This window comes from Bufo bufo, chromosome 4, assembly GCF_905171765.1.
Source record: "Bufo bufo chromosome 4, aBufBuf1.1, whole genome shotgun sequence".
Classification (NCBI taxonomy): Eukaryota; Metazoa; Chordata; class Amphibia; order Anura; family Bufonidae; genus Bufo; species Bufo bufo.
The window spans coordinates 15,436,632-15,458,603 of record NC_053392.1 but is presented as its reverse complement, the minus strand read 5'-3'; positions in this window follow the sequence as shown (position 1 = coordinate 15,458,603).

Sequence of the window (21,972 nt, the reverse complement as noted above, 5' to 3'; positions counted from 1 at the left end):
CAGTGATAATTGTTCTGGGGTATAGGGCAGAGATAATTGTTCTGGGGTATAGGGCAGTGATAATTGTTCTGGGGTATAGGGCAGTGATAATTGTTCTGGGGTATAGGGCAGTGATAATTGTTCTGGGGTATAGGGCAGTGATAATTGTTCTGGGGTATAGGGCAGAGATAATTGTTCTGGGGTATAGGGCAGTGATAATTGTTCTGGGGTATAGGGCAGTGATAATTGTTCTGGGGTATAGGGCAGTGATAATTGTTCTGAGGTATAGGGCAGTGATAATTGTTCTGGGGTATAGGGCAGTGATAATTGTTCTGAGGTTTAGGGCAGAGATAATTGTTCTGGGGTATAGGGCAGAGATAATTGTTCTGGGGTATAGGGCAGTGATAATTGTTCTGGGGTATAGGGCAGAGATAATTGTTCTGGGGTATAGGGCAGTGATAATTGTTCTGGGGTATAGGGCAGTGATAATTGTTCTGGGGTATAGGGCAGTGATAATTGTTCTGGGGTATAGGGCAGTGATAATTGTTCTGAGGTATAGGGCAGTGATAATTGTTCTGAGGTATAGGGCAGTGATAATTGTTCTGGGGTATAGGGCAGTGATAATTGTTCTGGGGTATAGGGCAGTGATAATTGTTCTGAGGTTTAGGGCAGTGATTGTTCTGGGGTATAGGGCAGTGATAATTGTTCTGGGGTATGAGGCAGTGATAATTGTTCTGGGGTATAGGGCAGTGATAATTGTTCTGGGGTATAGGGCAGAGATAATTGTTCTGGGGTATAGGGAAGTGATAATTGTTCTGGGGTATAGGGCAGTGATAATTGTTCTGGGGTAAAGGGCAGTGATAATTGTTCTGGGGTATAGGGCAGTGATAATTGTTCTGGGGTATAGGGCAGAGATAGATGTTCTGGGGTATAGGGCAGTGATAATTGTTCTGGGGTATAGGGCAGTGATAATTGTTCTGGGGTATAGGGCAGTGATAATTGTTCTGGGGTATAGGGCAGAGATAATTGTTCTGGGGTATAGGGCAGTGATAATTGTTCTGGGGTATAGGGCAGTGATAATTGTTCTGGGGTATAGGGCAGTGATAATTGTTCTGGGGTATAGGGCAGTGATAATTGTTCTGGGGTATAGGGCAGTGATAATTGTTCTGGGGTATAGGGCAGTGATAATTGTTCTGGGGTATAGGGCAGTGATAATTGTTCTGGGGTATAGGGCAGTGATAATTGTTCTGGGGTATAGGGCAGTGATAATTGTTCTGGGGTATAGGGCAGTGATAATTGTTCTGGGGTATAGGGCAGAGATAATTGTTCTGGGGTATAGGGCAGTGATAATTGTTCTGGGGTATGAGGCAGTGATAATTGTTCTGGGGTATAGGGCAGTGATAATTGTTCTGGGGTATAGGGCAGAGATAATTGTTCTGGGGTATAGGGCAGTGATAATTGTTCTGGGGTATAGGGCAGTGATAATTGTTCTGGGGTAAAGGGCAGTGATAATTGTTCTGGGGTATAGGGCAGTGATAATTGTTCTGGGGTATAGGGCAGAGATAGATGTTCTGGGGTATAGGGCAGTGATAATTGTTCTGGGGTATAGGGCAGTGATAATTGTTCTGGGGTATAGTGCAGAGATAATTGTTCTGGGGTATAGTGCAGAGATAATTGTTCTGGGGTATAGGGCAGTGATAATTGTTCTGGGGTATAGGGCAGTGATAATTGTTCTGGGGTATAGGGCATTCATAATTGTTCTGGGGTATAGGGCAGTGATAATTGTTCTGGGGTATAGGGCAGTGATAATTGTTCTGGGGTATAGGGCAGAGATAATTGTTCTGGGGTATAGGGCAGTGATAATTGTTCTGGGGTATAGGGCAGTGATAATTGTTCTGGAGTACAGGGCAGTGATAATTGTTCTGGGGTATAGGGCAGTGATAATTGTTCTGGGGTATAGGGCAGTGATAATTGTTCTGGGGTATAGGGCAGAGATAATTGTTCTGGGGTATAGGGCAGTGATAATTGTTCTGGGGTATAGGGCAGAGATAATTGTTCTGGGGTATAGGGCAGAGATAATTGTTCTGGGGTATAGGGCAGTGATAATTGTTCTGGGGTATAGGGCAGTGATAATTGTTCTGGGGTATAGGGCAGTGATAATTGTTCTGGGGTATAGGGCAGTGATAATTGTTCTGGGGTATAGGGCAGTGATAATTGTTCTGGGGTATAGGGCAGTGATAATTGTTCTGGGGTATAGGGCAGTGATAATTGTTCTGGGGTATAAAGCAGTGATAATTGTTCTGGGGTATAGGGCAGTGATAATTGTTCTGGGGTATAGGGCAGTGATAATTGTTCTGGGGTATAGGGCAGTGATAATTGTTCTGAGGTATAGGGCAGTGATAATTGTTCTGGGGTATAGGGCAGTGATAATTGTTCTGAGGTATAGGGCAGTGATAATTGTTCTGGGGTATAGGGCAGTGATAATTGTTCTGGGGTATAGGGCAGTGATAATTGTTCTGGGGTATAGGGCAGAGATAATTGTTCTGGGGTATAAGGCAGTGATAATTGTTCTGGGGTATAGGGCAGAGATAATTGTTCTGGGGTATAGGGCAGTGATAATTGTTCTGGGGTATAGGGCAGAGATAATTGTTCTGGGGTATAGGGCAGTGATAATTGTTCTGGGGTATAGGGCAGTGATAATTGTTCTGGGGTATAGGGCAGTGATAATTGTTCTGGGGTATAGGGCAGTGATAATTGTTCTGGGGTATAGGGCAGAGATAATTGTTCTGGGGTATAGGGCAGTGATAATTGTTCTGGGGTATAGGGCAGTGATAATTGTTCTGGGGTATAGGGCAGTGATAATTGTTCTGAGGTATAGGGCAGTGATAATTGTTCTGGGGTATAGGGCAGTGATAATTGTTCTGAGGTTTAGGGCAGAGATAATTGTTCTGGGGTATAGGGCAGAGATAATTGTTCTGGGGTATAGGGCAGTGATAATTGTTCTGGGGTATAGGGCAGAGATAATTGTTCTGGGGTATAGGGCAGTGATAATTGTTCTGGGGTATAGGGCAGTGATAATTGTTCTGGGGTATAGGGCAGTGATAATTGTTCTGGGGTATAGGGCAGTGATAATTGTTCTGAGGTATAGGGCAGTGATAATTGTTCTGAGGTATAGGGCAGTGATAATTGTTCTGGGGTATAGGGCAGTGATAATTGTTCTGGGGTATAGGGCAGTGATAATTGTTCTGAGGTTTAGGGCAGTGATTGTTCTGGGGTATAGGGCAGTGATAATTGTTCTGGGGTATGAGGCAGTGATAATTGTTCTGGGGTATAGGGCAGTGATAATTGTTCTGGGGTATAGGGCAGAGATAATTGTTCTGGGGTATAGGGAAGTGATAATTGTTCTGGGGTATAGGGCAGTGATAATTGTTCTGGGGTAAAGGGCAGTGATAATTGTTCTGGGGTATAGGGCAGTGATAATTGTTCTGGGGTATAGGGCAGAGATAGATGTTCTGGGGTATAGGGCAGTGATAATTGTTCTGGGGTATAGGGCAGTGATAATTGTTCTGGGGTATAGGGCAGTGATAATTGTTCTGGGGTATAGGGCAGAGATAATTGTTCTGGGGTATAGGGCAGTGATAATTGTTCTGGGGTATAGGGCAGTGATAATTGTTCTGGGGTATAGGGCAGTGATAATTGTTCTGGGGTATAGGGCAGTGATAATTGTTCTGGGGTATAGGGCAGTGATAATTGTTCTGGGGTATAGGGCAGTGATAATTGTTCTGGGGTATAGGGCAGTGATAATTGTTCTGGGGTATAGGGCAGTGATAATTGTTCTGGGGTATAGGGCAGTGATAATTGTTCTGGGGTATAGGGCAGTGATAATTGTTCTGGGGTATAGGGCAGAGATAATTGTTCTGGGGTATAGGGCAGTGATAATTGTTCTGGGGTATGAGGCAGTGATAATTGTTCTGGGGTATAGGGCAGTGATAATTGTTCTGGGGTATAGGGCAGAGATAATTGTTCTGGGGTATAGGGCAGTGATAATTGTTCTGGGGTATAGGGCAGTGATAATTGTTCTGGGGTAAAGGGCAGTGATAATTGTTCTGGGGTATAGGGCAGTGATAATTGTTCTGGGGTATAGGGCAGAGATAGATGTTCTGGGGTATAGGGCAGTGATAATTGTTCTGGGGTATAGGGCAGTGATAATTGTTCTGGGGTATAGTGCAGAGATAATTGTTCTGGGGTATAGGGCAGTGATAATTGTTCTGGGGTATAGGGCAGTGATAATTGTTCTGGGGTATAGGGCATTCATAATTGTTCTGGGGTATAGGGCAGTGATAATTGTTCTGGGGTATAGGGCAGTGATAATTGTTCTGGGGTATAGGGCAGTGATAATTGTTCTGGGGTATAGGGCAGTGAAGGAGTTAAGTATAACCTTTCTGGTTGTTTAGAGAATAATACATTTCCTGATGGTCCCAGGCATGGATGTGGTAAATGGTAACCTCCCTGTTGGTCTATGACATGAGGAGCTTAATAATAACCTTTCTGGTGGTCTAGGGTAATAATAGGATTCATGATAGCCTCCCTAGTCATCTAGGACAATATTCGAGTTAACAACTTCCCTGGTGATCAAAGACTTGGACAGTGTAAAGGGGTTTTCTGTGAATTTCCTATTGATGGTCTATCCTTAGGATAGGTCATCAATGCCGACATCCGGCACCACCACCGATCATCTATTTGAGGAAGCCACAACGCTCCGGTGAGCACCTTGCCCATCTCACAGCTCACCTAGCACATCCATTTTATAGTGGCTATCCTTGGTATTGCAGCTCAGACCCATTGACTTGAATGGTACTGGGCTGCATCTAGGCCATCTGACCAATGACCGTGACATCACAGGTCTAGGAAGAGTCCATGGCTTTCTTAAAACTGGTGGCCTACAGTTGTGATGCAGTCAGTAGTAACCTCCTGGTTGTTCTAGGGCAGTGAAGAACATCCATGGTGGTCTAGAGTAGTAAAGGGAATAATGATAAGCTTTCTGGGGGTCTGTGGCAGTGACAGCCTAATTCTGCTGCAATCTACCTGAAGTCTATTGTCTAGCAGTTGATGTCGGAGTTAAACAGGTTCTGCAGACATAAATATTAGATCGCTGGGGCTCCGACAACCAGCACCCCCACCAATCAACTGCCTCGGGTTGCTGCAGTACTGGACACTGACAGTGTATGGAGCAAAAGGCTGTGTACACTGTACTGTTTCGGGCACAGAGTACTGAAGTTTATCTCCTATTCACTTGAATGGGACCTGAGCCACACTACCCCAGCATGGCCACCACACAGCGTATGAAGATGTCTACCTCCAGCTTCATACCTTGTATAGTTACCAGCACTGTGGCAGCCAGGTACAGCGGATCGGTGGAACTGTTGGGTGCAAGACTCCCGCCAATCTGATATTGATGACCTATTCTGAGGATAAAGTCATACGTTTGTGTTGCCCAGACAGCCCCTTTAATAGAAACCTCTCTCGTGGAATCTCCCTGGGGGTCTAGGGCAGTGATGGGGTTACTGATAACCCCCTGGTGGTCTAGGGCAGTGAGGGCATCATTTTCCTGTAATCTACTTGAAGTGTTTTGTTTGGTTGATGTCCTGTTTATTGGTGAGATTGAGCACAGACATGTGACCAGTTCTATGAGCCCATATGGGAGGAAACCAAGGCACCTACACTCATTCATCAAAAATGACATTTTATTATTCAAACAACATTTCATAACAAAAAAGGAAGTTCTGCAAATTAGCTCTGATCTACAAGAAAGAAAATATTGTCTCTGAAGCCACCGATAGGTTTCTCCTCTGTAAATTAATTAATTTTTGACCTATTAAAGAACCTCGAAACATGACTAGGGATTTTGCCAAGTCAGGGTCTTTGCAGGAGAGCTAATCTGCCTACTTTTTCCCAGAGAGTATTGCCTGAAATACTCCCTATGCCAGATGGCAGTCTCCACAAGGATAAACAGCAGCGTTACAAAAGAAGAGACAAGTAAAAGACACGTAAAAACCACGTAGGGTGAGCTCCATCATAGGGACACTGTTCATCGAGGATGGGTGGGTTTCTGAATAGACTTAGGGACAAACTTTGGCCTAAAGGGATATATTCCGGTGCAAATACAAAAGCTTGACATGCTGTAAAAATAACAGAACTTATACTTACCTTGCCCATCCCCTGCTACTGCCATTCTGAAGGTGCCAACGTTCTCGATGCACTCCACGGCTAAGGTTATAGCTAGGATTATGGTTAGAGTTATACTTATGATCTAGAACCTTGCAAGGATTGGGTAGAGAAGGGGAAATTTAGGTCTGATGAATGGCTGGTGTGACTCCTGGTGGGAACCATCCTGAGAACAGATGGAAAGAGGATTGATGGCAGTACCCTGGACAGACCTGTCACCTGTGGTGTGACCGCTGCAGCAGTACCATCTGTACAATAGCCTGGTCATGTTTCTTCTTAAAAGTGGTCTTTATCCACAAGGTCCTTCTGTTCTTTTCGTGGACATTTATTTGTGAGTAAATCTGAGGCTTTTGTCTACCTGCTCTCCTCGTCAGTCCTGGAAACCATTGCAGACAACGTGTAAGGGAGTCAAACATTAACCACAAATATTTCTGGCCAAAGAGTGGTATACATGGTTCCCCACTCAATCATAGCTTGGAAATGGTGATTTCACTGAACTCACATGAGCAACAAGCTGGGTGGTTACAAGTCTCTAGTGTTGGTCGAGCACCAAAGTCCTTGTGTGCTTGAGTAGAACACTTCCCGATGGTCCCGAGCACAATGGAAGTCAATGGGAGAACCCGAGCATTAAATCAGGCACCCCCTGCTCTGAAGAGAGGAGAGGGTGTCGGGACTCTAGTTTGGCTTAGGAGTCCCGGCTCTGACTCCATATATAGCCATGTCCAAATATGAAGTCAGTGCTTGGGGACACCCAGTGTATTTAGATCTAATTTAGCCTCTATTTCTGAAAAGTTTCTGGTGGGATTCGAACTCACAACCTTCTACATTACAGCCAAGAATCTTAACCACTACACTATAGAGCTGCATGGGCAGTTATTTTAATAAATAAAAAAATAAAAAAATGAGACTTCTGCTGTATAGGAAGTCTCATATTTCATTTTTTTTAAGTAACTGGCCATGCAGCTGTATAGTGTAGTGGTTAACATTCTGGCCTGTAATGTAGAAGGTTGTGAGTTCGAATCCTGTCAGAAATAGAGGCAAAATTTAATTTAAACATATATATTAGTTTTTATCCATAATGTATTTACATATATTATTATATATTTAGAATGTATAATATATTATAATGTATGTAAATATATTATGGCTAAAACATCAGTAGTAGTTTCCCACATATTATGCATTCATATATATCAGAAGTATGATTTTATATATATATATATATATATATATATATATATATATATATATACTGTATATATATACAGTGGATATAAAAAGTCTACACACCCCTGTTTAAATGTCAGGTTTCTGTGTTGTAAAAAAATGAGACAAAGATAAAGCATTTCAGAGCTTTTTCCACCTTTAATGGGACCTATAAACTGTACAACTCAATTGAAAAACAAAATGAAATCTTTTAGGTGGAGGGAAGAAAACAAAAAAAACTAAAATAATGTGGTTGCACAAGTGTGCACACCCTCTTATAACTGGGGATGTAGCTGTGTTCCGAAATAAGCAATCACATTCAGAATCCGGTTAAATAGGAGTCAGCATACACCTGCCATCATGTAAAGTGCCTTTGATTAACCCCAAATTAAGTTCAGCTGCTCTAGTTGGTCTTTCCTGAAATTTTCTTAGTCGCATCCCACAGCAGAAGCCATTGTCCACAGAGAGCTTCCAAAGCATCAGAGGGATCTCATTGTTAGAAGGTATCAGTCAGGAGAAGGGGACAAAAGAATTTCCAAGGCATTAGATCTACCATGGAACACAGTGAAGACCGTCATCATCAAGTGGAGAAAGTATGGCACAACAGTGACATCACCAAGAACTGGACATCCCTCCAAAAATAATGAAAAGTCGAGAAGAAAACTGGTCTGGGAGGCGACCAAGAGGCCTACAGCAACATTAAAGGGGTTCTGCACTTTCTTTTTACTGATAATCTATCCTCTGGATAGATCATCAGCTTCTGATCGGCGGGGGTATGACACCCGGGACCCCCGCTGATCAGCTGTTTGAGAAGGCAGCGGCACTCCAGCAGCGTCGCGGCCTTCTCACTGTTCACCTGGGGGCGGCCGGATCACTGACGTCACGACTAGTATCAACAAGCGTGGGCGGGGCTAATCTCCATTCAAGTGAACAGAGCTTAGCCACGCCCACGCTAGTTTATACTAGTCGTGACGTCAGTGGGCCGGCCGCCCTGAGGTAAACAGCGAGAAGGCCGCGGCGCTGCTGGAGCGCCGCTGCCTTCTCAAACAGCTGATCAGCGGGGGTCCCGGGTGTCATACCCCCGCCGATCAGAAGCTGATGATCTATCCAGAGGATAGATTATCAGTAAAAAGAAAGTGCAGAACCCCTTTAAAGGAGCTGCAGGAATATCTGGCAAGTCCTGGCTGTGTGGTACATGTGACAACAATCTCCCGTATTCTTCATATGTCTGGGCTATGGGGTAGAGTGGCAAGACGAAAGCCTTTTCTTATGAAGAAAAACATCCAAGCCAGGCTACATTTTGCAAAAACACATCTGAAGTCTCCCAAAAGCATGCGGGAAAAGGTGTTATGGTCTGATGAAACCAAGGTTGAACTTTTTGGCCATAATTCCAAAAGATATGTTTGGCGCCAAAACAACACTGCACATCACCAAAAGAACACCATAGCCACAGTGAAGCATGGTGGTGGCAGCATCATGCCAAGGGGCTGTTTTACTTCAGCTGGGACTGTGGCCTTAGTTAAGCTAGAGGGAATTATGAACAGGTTCAAATACCAGTCAATATTGGCACAAAACCTTCAGGTTTCTGCTAGAAAGCTGAACATGAAGAGGAACTTCATCTGTCAGCACGACAACGACCCAAAGCATACATCCAAATCAACAAAGGAATGGCTTCACCAGAAGAAGATTAAAGTTTTGGAATGGCCCAGCCAGAGCCCAGACCTGAATCCGATTGACAATCTGTGGGGTGGTCTGAAGAGGGCAGTGCCCAGGAGATGCCCTCGCAATCTGACAGATCTGGAGTGTTTTTGCCAAGAAGAGCGGGCAAATCTTGGCAAGTCAAAATGTGCCACGCTGATAGACTCATACCCAAAAAGACTGAGTGCTGTAATCAAATCAAAAGGTGCTTCAACAAAGTATTAGTATAAGGGTCTGCACACTTCTGCAACCATATTATTTAGTTTGTATATGTTTTCTTCCCTCCACCTAAAAGATTTCAGTTTGTTTTTCCCTTGAGTTGTACAGTTTATAGGTCACATTAAAGGTGGAGAAAGTTCTGAAATGATTCATCTTTGTCTCATTTTTTACAGCACAGAAACCTGACATTTTAACAGGGGTGTGTAGACTTTTTATATCCACTGTATATATCTCCCAAAAAACGAGGCAGCACTCCAGAATAGCGTGAAAGGGTGAAGACCCCAAACTTTAATCCCCCAGCAACGTTTCGGCCTACTCAATGAGGCTTTTGTCAAGCTATACAACAGTGTAATCACAGGGTATATATACCCCAAAACAGGTGCAATCAAATCACATGATACAAATGAGTAAAACCACATGATGCAAAAAGTGCTCAATCACGTGACATCACAATCAATTACAAAAATACATTTGGTAACAAAAATACATAAAAAACATCAGTAGTTGAATAAGGTGTAAAACAAAAGTGCTGTAAGAATACATTAACCCTCTCATATCCCAATTATGGATTCAAAGGCCTGTAAAAAAATGTAATTGTGCAAAAGTGCTTGGTTCAAGTAATGAAAGGGTTAAAAGCCATAATCTATAACAAAAAGGATACAGCCGTATCCCATTAATATATTAAAATAGCGAGTATAAAGTATAAAATAGCGGGTATCTGGCGTCTCCATCCGCACTGTGCGCATGTGCTGAGCGCGACAGTCAGTCCCGTCCTCCCCAGCTCCGGCCGCGTGACCACGTTCACACGCTCACCCGATCTGCGGCGTAGTGACGTGGAACGCAACGCTCGTATCGCGAGGAGAGGAGGGAGCGGACCATGTGACTCAGCGGCATCCAACCAGCAACAGAGGGGACGTCCAGTCGCCATAGTGACACGGAATGTATATATACACACTCCGAATCAGACATCAGTGGGAGCATCTAGATGATCGCATATAGCGAACATGAGTCCAATCATATCAAACATATCCATGAACTTCAGGAAAGCATGGGGGAACGTCTTGTGTTATTAGGGGCAACCATCATGGTGTCCCTGCTTAACACATTGACTAGACTGTTGACCTCCAGGCCACCAGTGGGCAATCAGAGGTCCAATACCGTGTCCCAGAGGTGGGATTAACCCTTCCCTCTATACTACAGTGTATCATGGTGTCACTTAAGAGGGGAGCAATCAAGCTCCATCCACTCTTATTATATTTCTGAAGACTGTCAAAGTATATACTATGATCAGCCCCACGGACATTCGATCACCACCACTGTAGACATCAAAACGTCATCTGCTCATCCAAAATTATCATCATACGAAGTACAGCACACTCCCAGATGTTACCACTGATGTCCACAATTTCTTCTTATGCTAAATAAAGCAATATTGGCGGAAACAAGGAACCACTTCCGGCTTCGCTAGCTAAAAGAAGACAAAGGGCCTATAGTGTACCCAAGAAAAAAATCCGGTCAGTATGTCAAAGGTTAACACTGTTGCATATTTCCAATAACAGGCTGAACAAATCAGATCCCCCACGCTCTCGGAGTCGACTGCACCTCCTAACTACATAAATCCCATCTACATTCCGTATTCAAGCCATCTGGCTTAAGTGTGCGCAACCGGTGGATCCATACTATTTCGCGCTGTTTTAATAATAACTCTCTATTACCTCCTCTTTTACATCCGCAAAATGCTTGGACACAGGGAGATCCTTCCTTTTCTGGCGTATCGTGTACCTGTGATAGTTAAGCCTGGTCTTTACATCCAAAGTGGTCTCTCCGACATAGAGGAGACCACACGGACACAGCAGTAGATATATAACAAATGCACTGGTCTCGGCGGCGTCCCCATTCAGTCTCTGCGCATGCGCGGGAACATCAAATCACGCGATCCCTCAGACGCACAGAGACTGACTGGAAACCACATCCAAGATGGCCGGGCCTGCTCCCTCCCCAGGGTGCGCATGTCCATGCAGAAGCGTCGGCCTCCCACCAGTAGTCATGTGGTCATTGTCACATGATCAGACTACGGCAGATAAACAAAGTAAATTTTAGGTAGTTTATTACTAGAATATGGGTCTGGATCGCCTCGGTCCCGGAATTCCCACAGTAAAACAATGTGGAGATCCAGGATCCAGCGTCCTATCAACCCTATAGTCTGGCCATAAAGTCACTCAGTCGTGCACAAAATAGGGAAGGCTGGTGTCCCACGGCGGAGACCAGCCGTGTCTCTGGTCAAGTCACTGCCGGAGTGTGGAGACGGCGACGTCGCAGCGGCCTTCACCGCGAACCGTCGCCAACCCCAATGGATCACCTCGCCATCCATCTAGTACACTGAGTGACCAGTGCCAGAACTGAATATAACACTGGTAATATCAACAAATTCCCATTGGGATATTAAAAAATATATATATATATATATACACTGTGTGGGTAGGCTCCCGACTGACATAGATCACTCCACAACTGGAACAGAACAGCAGCCGGGCCATGCTGTGTATATGTAGCACAGAAAAAAGCCATGGGTAGCCGGCAGGACCAAAGAGGCTCTCCTCACTGTGCAGGGTGTCAGTCATGACCGTGATCAATAAACAGATCTAAAAACAAGAGAACAAATATTTTTTTAGAAAAAAATATATCTTTCATACAAAGACAAAGATAATTCCACTTGATTCCTATGTACACATATTGCGCTGAACCCACAGTAGGGAATATGGACAAAACAGTACCTGGTGAGAGACACCACTAATCCACTCTAAAATCGACATTCAACCCGTAGGGCCTCAAGGTTTTCAGGGTAAAAATCCAGAATAGCTCACGCTTTTTGAGGAGAGCTTGTCTATCTCCCCCCCGCCTTCCCAATTCTATCAGTTCCAATATACGGAACCTCAGATCTTTTTGTGTGTGTCCTGCCTCTTTGAAATGTTTGGACACAGGCAAATCCATTTTCTCTTTTCTAATGGAATATCGATGTTGGTTTAACCATGTCTTCACGTCCCACGTGGTCTCACCAACATACCACCTCCCGCAGGGACATGTCAGCTGGTAGACCACGTAGGACAAGTCACACGTCAAGTATTGAGTAATTTTGATCATTTTTAGTAGCCGGATTCAGAAATGTATCCCCCTTCAGCATAAGGTTACAATTTATACAATGGTAACACGGGTAGAAGCCAGTCCACGTAGAGCCACATAATGCTCTTACGCTGGTCTTGGCACTGCCCACGTCAGATCTCACCAATCTATCCCCCAAATTGCGTCCTCTACGATAAGCGAATAGAGGTGGTGTACCAAACTCCTCAACCTGGGGGAAACTGTTCCCTATCATCCTCCAATGTTTCCTGATGACAGCCGCAATTTGCGGACTATCAGCAGAGAACTGGGAGACAAAGGGAATACAGTTTTTTTTTTTGAGAACCTACCTTGGGGCTGACTATAGTGGAATTGTTATCCACTCGCGAGATACTTCCTCTGATCAATTTCTTTGGGTACCCTCGAGTAGCAAATTTCTGACCCATTTCATTGAACCGTGTCTCTCTAATCTGTTGATCCTTCACAATCCTCTGTACCCTGAGGAATTGGCTAAAGGGCAATGATCGAATCATGGAGCGGGGATGATGGCTGTCATAACGCAACAGTGTATTTTTGTCAGTGGTCTTCACAAATAGATCAGTCATCAATCCCCGTCCCACAATCCGGACCTCCGTATCCAGAAACTGCAGTTTATCAGTGGAATGGACCACAGTGAATTTTACTGTTGGATCGATTTCGTTGAGGAATGCGTGGAACGCGAGGAGGCCCAACGTGTCGCCCATCCACACCAAGAAGATATCGTCGATATAGCGCCACCACCCCAGAACATGTCTGAAGTGGTGGCTGCCATATACAGACGACTCCTCAAGGTGGGCCATATAGATGTTAGCGTAAGTGGGCGCCACGTTGGACCCCATCGCCGTCCCACGCATCTGCACATAGAAATCGTCCTGAAACAGAAAGTAATTTTTGGTTAAAACAAATCTCAATAGTGTCAACATGAAGATTTGGCAGGCTTCTGTGTAATCCGAATCCTTTAGGCATGCTTCTACCGCCTGGATGCCCAACTCATGGTCAATCGACGTGTATAGGCTACACATGTCGAATGATGCCAGAGTTGCACCCGCAGGGATGTCAAGGTCGTCTATTTTGGACAGAAAGTCATTTGTGTCTCTAATATAAGATTTCGCGGATATAGCATAATGACGCAACATTCTGTCAAGAAAGATAGCCACATTACAGAATAGAGACCCCCTCCCGGACACAATAGGTCGCCCGGGGGGGGGGGGGGGAATCCAATCTCTTGTGGATTTTAGGCAAGGTGTACAAAATGGGTGTACATGGTTTATCACAGTAAAGATAGGAAAAAAGTTTATCATCAATGATATCAGCCTCACGGGCTTGATTCAAGATGTCACGCAGCTCTCTTAGTAAACCAAATTTAGGGTCCTGTGCGACCCGCTTGTACACCTGTACATCATTCAGTTGACCATAGATCTCCCGGATGTACTCACTGGTGTCCATGACCACAACCCCACCACCCTTGTCTGCCGACTTGATGGTGAGGCTGTGGTTGGAGGCCAGAGAGTCCACCGCGGTGATCTCATCAGATGTGATATTGCCATGTCTCAGGCAGTTGTTGTCAGAATCATGTCTTAACACATCAATATCCCTCCGTACTGCTAGAAAAAAAGCAGCAACTGCTGGGTGATCTATTACAGGATTAAAATTGCTCTTTATATACAACCCTGTATTACACAAGGACAATTCAGTTGGTCTGTCCCCATCACATCTAGGGGCTTGACACTGTGTAGAAAACCAAATCTTAAGTTTAATGTTCCGTAGGAACCTATGCAAATCCAACTCCATGCTGAACCAATCCGTCTTGGACACGGGGCAAAAAGAGAGCCGGATTGCTGTGCATCATTTAAAGTACAGGAAGAAATATTTACCACTGTGTCCTCTTTTTGTTTAATGCTTTCTGGCGTTGGGGTCTGTGGTTTTTGATTCTGTCCTCCCCGCTTGTGATGGCGTTTACCGCCCCTCCTGGTTCTATTGAATCTGAACCCAGTCCTAAAAAAGGTTTTGGGAGTGTTGCTTGTGGACCAGCATCTCCTTGCTCCTGATTCTCATGGTCTTGGGGTCTTGATCGCAGACTCCTTTTGTCAGAGGAATAATTCTGCCTCCTGTCTCCTCCTCTGGTATTTTTGAGGTCTCGTTGCCATGTATAGATGAACCCCCCGTGTATAATCCTCCATATCACGTATCCATTTATGCCGTTTCTTATCCTGCAATTCGGATTTCAATTTATCAAAGTTTGGTGCACACAAAGTAATATATGCAGCATATTCCTCAGCTGGCATCAATTGTTCCAGTAATGCTGTATTTTTTGGGATAATTTCCTGTACCACAATTATCTCTTTTTGTAAGAACTCCACATTGAGCAGTATCATGTCAAAAGCAAACTTATTGCAAATTTGGGTGAATCTGGTGCAAAAATCAGCATTATTGGGGAATAAATCCGGTCTCAACTGTGACCTCATGCCACGTGGTATTCTGTGATTTTGATGATATTCACAAAGAGTAAACATATGGAGCTCCAAATTGATTAGACGTCTGGATTCATATTCAAATTGCTTTTTGGTATCCAACAATGACGGAGTGAATAGAAAATTGGTGTCTCTCACCGTATCCCGCATGATCCTCAGTTCATCCTCCCTACTGTAGGTGAAGCCATCTGGGTCACGGATTTCAGATGGTGTAGCCATTATTAGGTGCAAGCGTCCTCTGGTGCAAGAAGTAGACTTTGGAAAATGAGGATGCAGCCCACTGTTACATTCGGGTGCAAGTCAGGCCGATGTGGACAAGCACCACAGTCCAATTCAATAAAGGTAGAAGAAGGCCAGCAGCACACCACGGGTTTCAAAGGAAAACGTGCAGTTTATTCACCAAGTATCATTAGCAGCAACGTTTCAACCGCTTGTTGCGGTCTTTCTCAAGCTATGTGCACATGTGTTACAATCATACCATATAAAGGTGTATCAATTAGTCTCACAATCCAATCAATTTGTACATACAAAAACAAAATTCATAATAGCAATAGTTCAAATTAGTGAACAAATCACATAGGTAATATCACAAAAGTTTACAAATACAGTACATCTATAAAGTGCTATAGTAAAATGCATGGTGAATCACAACATGTAAAAAGTACTGTAATTACTTATAATTAGTGCAGGTGTGTGGACTGCACGTATGCGGCATCGCGGTCTCGGCGGCGTCCCCATTCAGTCTCTGCGCATGCGTGGGAACATAAAATCACGCGATCCCTCAGACGCACAGAGACTGACTGGAAACCACATCCAAGATGGCCGGGCCTGCTCCCTCCCCAGTGTGCGCATGTCCATGCAGAAGCGTCGGCCTCCCACCAGTAGTCATGTGGTCAGTGTCACATGATCAGACTACGGCAGATAAACAAAGTAAATTTTAGGTAGTTTATTACTAGAATATGGGTCTGGATCGCCTCGGTCCCGGAATTCCCACAGTAAAACAATGTGGAGATCCAGGATCCAGCGTCCTATCGACCCTATAGTCTGGCCATAAAGTCACTCAGTCGTGCACAAAATAGGGAAGGCTGGTGTCCCACGGCGAAGACCAGCCGTGTCTCTGGTCAAGTCACCGCCGGAGTGTGGAGACGGCGACAAGCAGCGGGCCTTCACCTGCACCAATGGATCACCTCGCCGTCCATCTCTCTGGCCTCCAACCACAGCCTCACCATCAAGTCGGCAGACAAGGGTGGTGGGGTTGTGGTCATGGACACCAGTGAGTACATCCGGGAGATCTATGGTCAACTGAATGATGTACAGGTGTACAAGCGGGTCGCACAGGACCCTAAATTTGGTTTACTAAGAGAGCTGCGTGACATCTTGAATCAAGCCCGTGAGGCTGATATCATTGATGATAAACTTTTTTCCTATCTTTACTGTGATAAACCATGTACACCCATTTTGTACACCTTGCCTAAAATCCACAAGAGATTGGATTCCCCCCCCCCCCCCGGGCGACCTATTGTGTCCGGGAGGGGGTCTCTATTCTGTAATGTGGCTATCTTTCTTGACAGAATGTTGCGTCATTATGCTATATCCGCGAAATCTTATATTAGAGACACAAATGACTTTCTGTCCAAAATAGACGACCTTGACATCCCTGCGGGTGCAACTCTGGCATCATTCAACATGTGTAGCCTATACACGTCGATTGACCATGAGTTGGGCATCCAGGCGGTAGAAGCATGCCTAAAGGATTCGGATTACACAGAAGCCTGCCAAATCTTCATGTTGACACTATTGAGATTTGTTTTAACCAAAAATTACTTTCTGTTTCAGGACGATTTCTATGTGCAGATGCGTGGGACGGCGATGGGGTCCAACGTGGCGCCCACTTACGCTAACATCTATATGGCCCACCTTGAGGAGTCGTCTGTATATGGCAGCCACCACTTCAGACAAGTTCTGGGGTGGTGGCGCTATATCGACGATATCTTCTTGGTGTGGATGGGCGACACGTTGGGCCTCCTCGCGTTCCACGCATTCCTCAACGAAATCGATCCAACAGTAAAATTCACTGTGGTCCATTCCACTGATAAACTGCAGTTTCTGGATACGGAGGTCCGGATTGTGGGACGGGGATTGATGACTGATCTATTTGTGAAGACCACTGACAAAAATACACTGTTGCGTTATGACAGCCATCATCCCCACTCCATGATTCGATCATTGCCCTTTAGCCAATTCCTCAGGGTACAGAGGATTGTGAAGGATCAACAGATTAGAGAGACACGGTTCAATGAAATGGGTCAGAAATTTGCTACTCGAGGGTACCCAAAGAAATTGATCAGAGGAAGTATCTTGCGAGTGGATAACAATTCCACTATAGTCAGCCCCAAGGTAGGTTCTCAAAAAAAAAAACTGTATTCCCTTTGTCTCCCAGTTCTCTGCTGATAGTCCGCAAATTGCGGCTGTCATCAGGAAACATTGGAGGATGATAGGGAACAGTTTCCCCCAGGTTGAGGAGTTTGGTACACCACCTCTATTCGCTTATCGTAGAGGACGCAATTTGGGGGATAGATTGGTGAGATCTGACGTGGGCAGTGCCAAGACCAGCGTAAGAGCATTATCTGCCTCTACGTGGACTGGCTGCTACCCGTGTTACCATTGTATAAATTGTAACCTTATGCTGAAGGGGGATACATTTCTGAATCCAGCTACTAAAAATGATCAAAATTACCCAATACTTGACGTGTGACTCGTCCTACGTGGTCTACCAGCTGACATGTCCCTGCGGGAGGTGGTATGTTGGTGAGACCACGTGGGACGTGAAGACATGGTTAAACCAACATCGATATTCCATTAGAAAAGAGAAAATGGATTTGCCTGTGTCCAAACATTTCAAAGAGGCAGGACACACACAAAAAGATCTGAGGTTCCGTATATTGGAACTGATAGAATTGGGAAGGCGGGGGGGAGATAGACAAGCTCTCCTCAAAAAGCGTGAGCTATTCTGGATTTTTACCCTGAAAACCTTGAGGCCCTACGGGTTGAATGTCGATTTTAGAGTGGATTAGTGGTGTCTCTCACCAGGTACTGTTTTGTCCATATTCCCTACTGTGGGTTCAGTGCAATATGTGTACATAGGAATCAAGTGGAATTATCTTTGTCTTTGTATGAAAGATATATATTTTTTTCTAAAAAAATATTTGTTCTCTTGTTTTTAGATCTGTTTATTGATCACGGTCATGACTGACACCTTGCACAGTGAGGAGAGCCTCTTTGGTCCTGCCGGCTACCCATGGCTTTTTTCTGTACTACATATACACAGCATGGCCCGGCTGCTGTTCTGTTCCAGTTGTGGAGTGATCTATGTCAGTCGGGAGCCTACCCACACAGTGTATATATATATATATATATATATATTTTTTAATATCCCAATGGGAATTTGTTGATATTACCAGTGTTATATTCAGTTCTGGCACTGGTCACTCAGTGTACTAGATGGATAGCGAGGTGATCCATTGGGGTTGGCGACGGTTCGCGGTGAAGGCCCGCTGCGACGTCGCCGTCTCCACACTCCGGCGGTGACTTGACCAGAGACACGGCTGGTCTCCGCCGTGGGACACCAGCCTTCCCTATTTTGTGCACGACTGAGTGACTTTATGGCCAGACTATAGGGTTGATAGGACGCTGGATCCTGGATCTCCACATTGTTTTACTGTGGGAATTCCGGGACCGAGGCGATCCAGACCCATATTCTAGTAATAAACTACCTAAAATTTACTTTGTTTATCTGCCGTAGTCTGATCATGTGACACTGACCACATGACTACTGGTGGGAGGCCGACGCTTCTGCATGGACATGTGCACACTGGGGAGGGAGCAGGCCCGGCCATCTTGGATGTGGTTTCCAGTCAGTCTCTGTGCGTCTGAGGGATCGCGTGATTTGATGTTCCCGCGCATGCGCAGAGACTGAATGGGGACGCCGCGGAGAGCGCGATGCCGCATACGTGCAGTCCATCAGCTGATTGTGAGTTTTTTATGTTCACGATATTAATGGGACACACCTGCACTAATTATAAGTAATTACAGTACTTTTTACATGTTGTAACACATGTGCACATAGCTTGAGAAAGACCGCAACAAGCGGTTTAAACGTTGCTGCTAATGATACTGGGTGAATAAACTGCACGTTTTCCTTTGAAACCCGTGGTGTGCTGCTGGCCTTCTTCTACCTTTATATATATAAATCTTTTTTTGTAAGTACACATTTTTTACAATTACTAAAAAAATATAAAATATATAAATTAAATTTTTAGTAACTGGCCATGCAGCTCTATAGTGTAGTGGTTAACATTCTTGGCTGTAATGTAGAAGGTTGTGAGTTGGAAATCCCGCCAGAAACTTTTCAGAAATAGAGGCTAAATTAGATTTAAATACACTGACTTGAGCACATGCGATATTCGACCGAGCATAGCGATGCTCGAGCCGAACTGGTGTTTGGCCGAGCATGCTCGCCCAACACTACAAGTATCACAATAGTCTCTACTGGTGGCCATAAGCTTACTCTTTCGCTCTTTGGTGTTGCACCAAACTTGATGAGCGTTTACAACTCTGCTGGGAAGTCTCCCACTTAGTGGCAGAGACAAAGGCGGCTATACTACTTGGTCTAGGCCACACAGAGTACTCTTTAGACAGGCTTAATCACAGTTCTCGGGTGCGGCACACCATAGCTATTTGTACTTGTTGAGAGTCTCTACTTAGCATAAAGTATGTCTCACAAGGCAGGTGTTGCTGCCCCCATCTCTTCCTAGGTCCCTAGGGTAATCAACCAATTTGACAGTGTCATTCACCTCCACTTTCTAGCTAACTATGAGACAGTGCTTCTGGTCCTCTCTAGATTAGTGGCTGTGGAAGTGTCTTCACTACAAATGGCTCTGAACAAGAGGTTCCCTCAGCAGCTTTGTTACGTTGGTGACCAGTGTCTGCCTCTGCTCAACTACTTCGGGTGGGCATGGGTGCTGCTCCACTCACCCGGTGTTTGTGTCAGTTCCAGCACTCTGGCAGTGGGTCCAGGTGCCTGTGTCCTATGTGTCTATTGGAGACTTTCCTCAGTGAACCTCACTTCATTCTACAGTATTACAAAGGTTAACCCTCCTTTGGTTCTGTGTGCTGCTGCTTCTAATGTTAATCATCTCCGCTATACGTGCTGTGCCCCTTCTCACTGCTAGCTTCTTCAAAGGAGCTCTAACCAACTTCTGCCTAATTTCCGGATTCTGACCATCTGTTGCCTGATCTAACCTGTGCCTGGTCACCATACTGACCCTGTGCTGTAAGCCCAGACCTTTGGACTGTTTCTCGGATTTGAAAGAACTCTGCCTGCCCTGACCCCAGCACCTGTGTCTCTGACCCCCGTGGGTCAGCTGTCAACCACATCAGGATTATCCCTGGAGGTAGCAGCCTGGTAGTTCCAGGGCAGCAAAGTTCAGATCCACGTAAGCAGGTTAAAGGGTTAATACCACAGGACGCCCTTAGGTTTTGTCCAAAGTCAAACCAGTTGGTTGACACTGTGGTTCCACACCCACTGCTGTTACAACCCCTCTTTTTACAATACAGGAACGTGCTACACAGTGTGGGGATGTTCTAGATGTAACCCCTGATCTCTGCATACATGAAAATGAATCCCCTGGCATTGCAGTGCGGTTACAGTTTCTCCGTCTTCATGTGCCGACACCTCACGCATGCGTGGTAGGGGTTTCCGGACGCTGTTGGTATCGTGGCAATTATCCAAAGCGCTTCAATGTAATTCTATGTATCTTATGATAGACTCCCGTGATGTTGCAGGATCATTTTATTAAGTCGCAGCTATTAACGCCAGACGCGTTTCGAAACCGTGCGGTTTCTTTCTCAGTAGCTATGTATGTTAAAAAGAGGGACACTTCACTTCTTATATAGGGCTAATGATGGTTGCGAAAGCTGGAGTGGACCGCGACAGTTTCATACTCTATTATGTGATATTGGGTGTTTAATTCACACTATATAGTATCACATTGGTGTTTAATATACAAACCGGATTCCAAAAAAGTTGGGACACTATACAAATCGTGAATAAAAACTGAATGCAATGATGTGGAGGTGCCAACTTCTAATATTTTATTCAGAATATAACATAAATCACGGAACAAAAGTTTAAACTGAGAAAATGTACCATTTTAAGGGAAAAATATGTTGAATCAGAATTTCATGGTGTCAACAAATCCCCAAAAAGTTGGGACAAGGCCATTTTCACCACTGTGTGGCATCTCCCCTTCTTCTTACAACACTCAACAGACGTCTGGGGACCGAGGAGACCAGTTTCTCAAGTTTAGAAATAGGAATGCTCTCCCATTCTTGTCTAATACAGGCCTCTAACTGTTCAATCGTCTTGGGCCTTCTTTGTTGCACATTCCTCTTTATGATGCGCCAAATGTTCTCTATAGGTGAAAGATCTGGACTGCAGACTGGCCATTTCAGTACCCGGATCCTTCTCCTACGCAGCCATGATGTTGTGATTGATGCAGAATGTGGTCTGGCATTATCTTGTTGAAAAATGCAGGGTCTTCCCTGAAAGAGATGACGTCTGGATGGGAGCATATGTTGTTCTAGAACCTGAATATATTTTTCTGCATTGATGGTGCCTTTCCAGACATGCAAGCTGCCCATGCCACACACACTCATGCAACCCCATACCATCAGAGATGCAGGCTTCTGAACTGAGCGTTGATAACAACTTGGGTTGTCCTTGTCCTCTTTGGTCCGGATGACATGGCGTCCCAAATTTCCAAAAAGAACTTCGAATCGTGACTCGTCTGACCACAGAACAGTCTTCCATTTTGCCACACTCCATTTTAAATGATCCCTGGCCCAGTGAAAACGCCTGAGCTTGTGGATCTTGCTTAGAAATGGCTTCTTCTTTGCACTGTAGAGTTTCAGCTGGCGGATGGCCCGGTGGATTGTGTTCACTGACAATGGTTTCTGG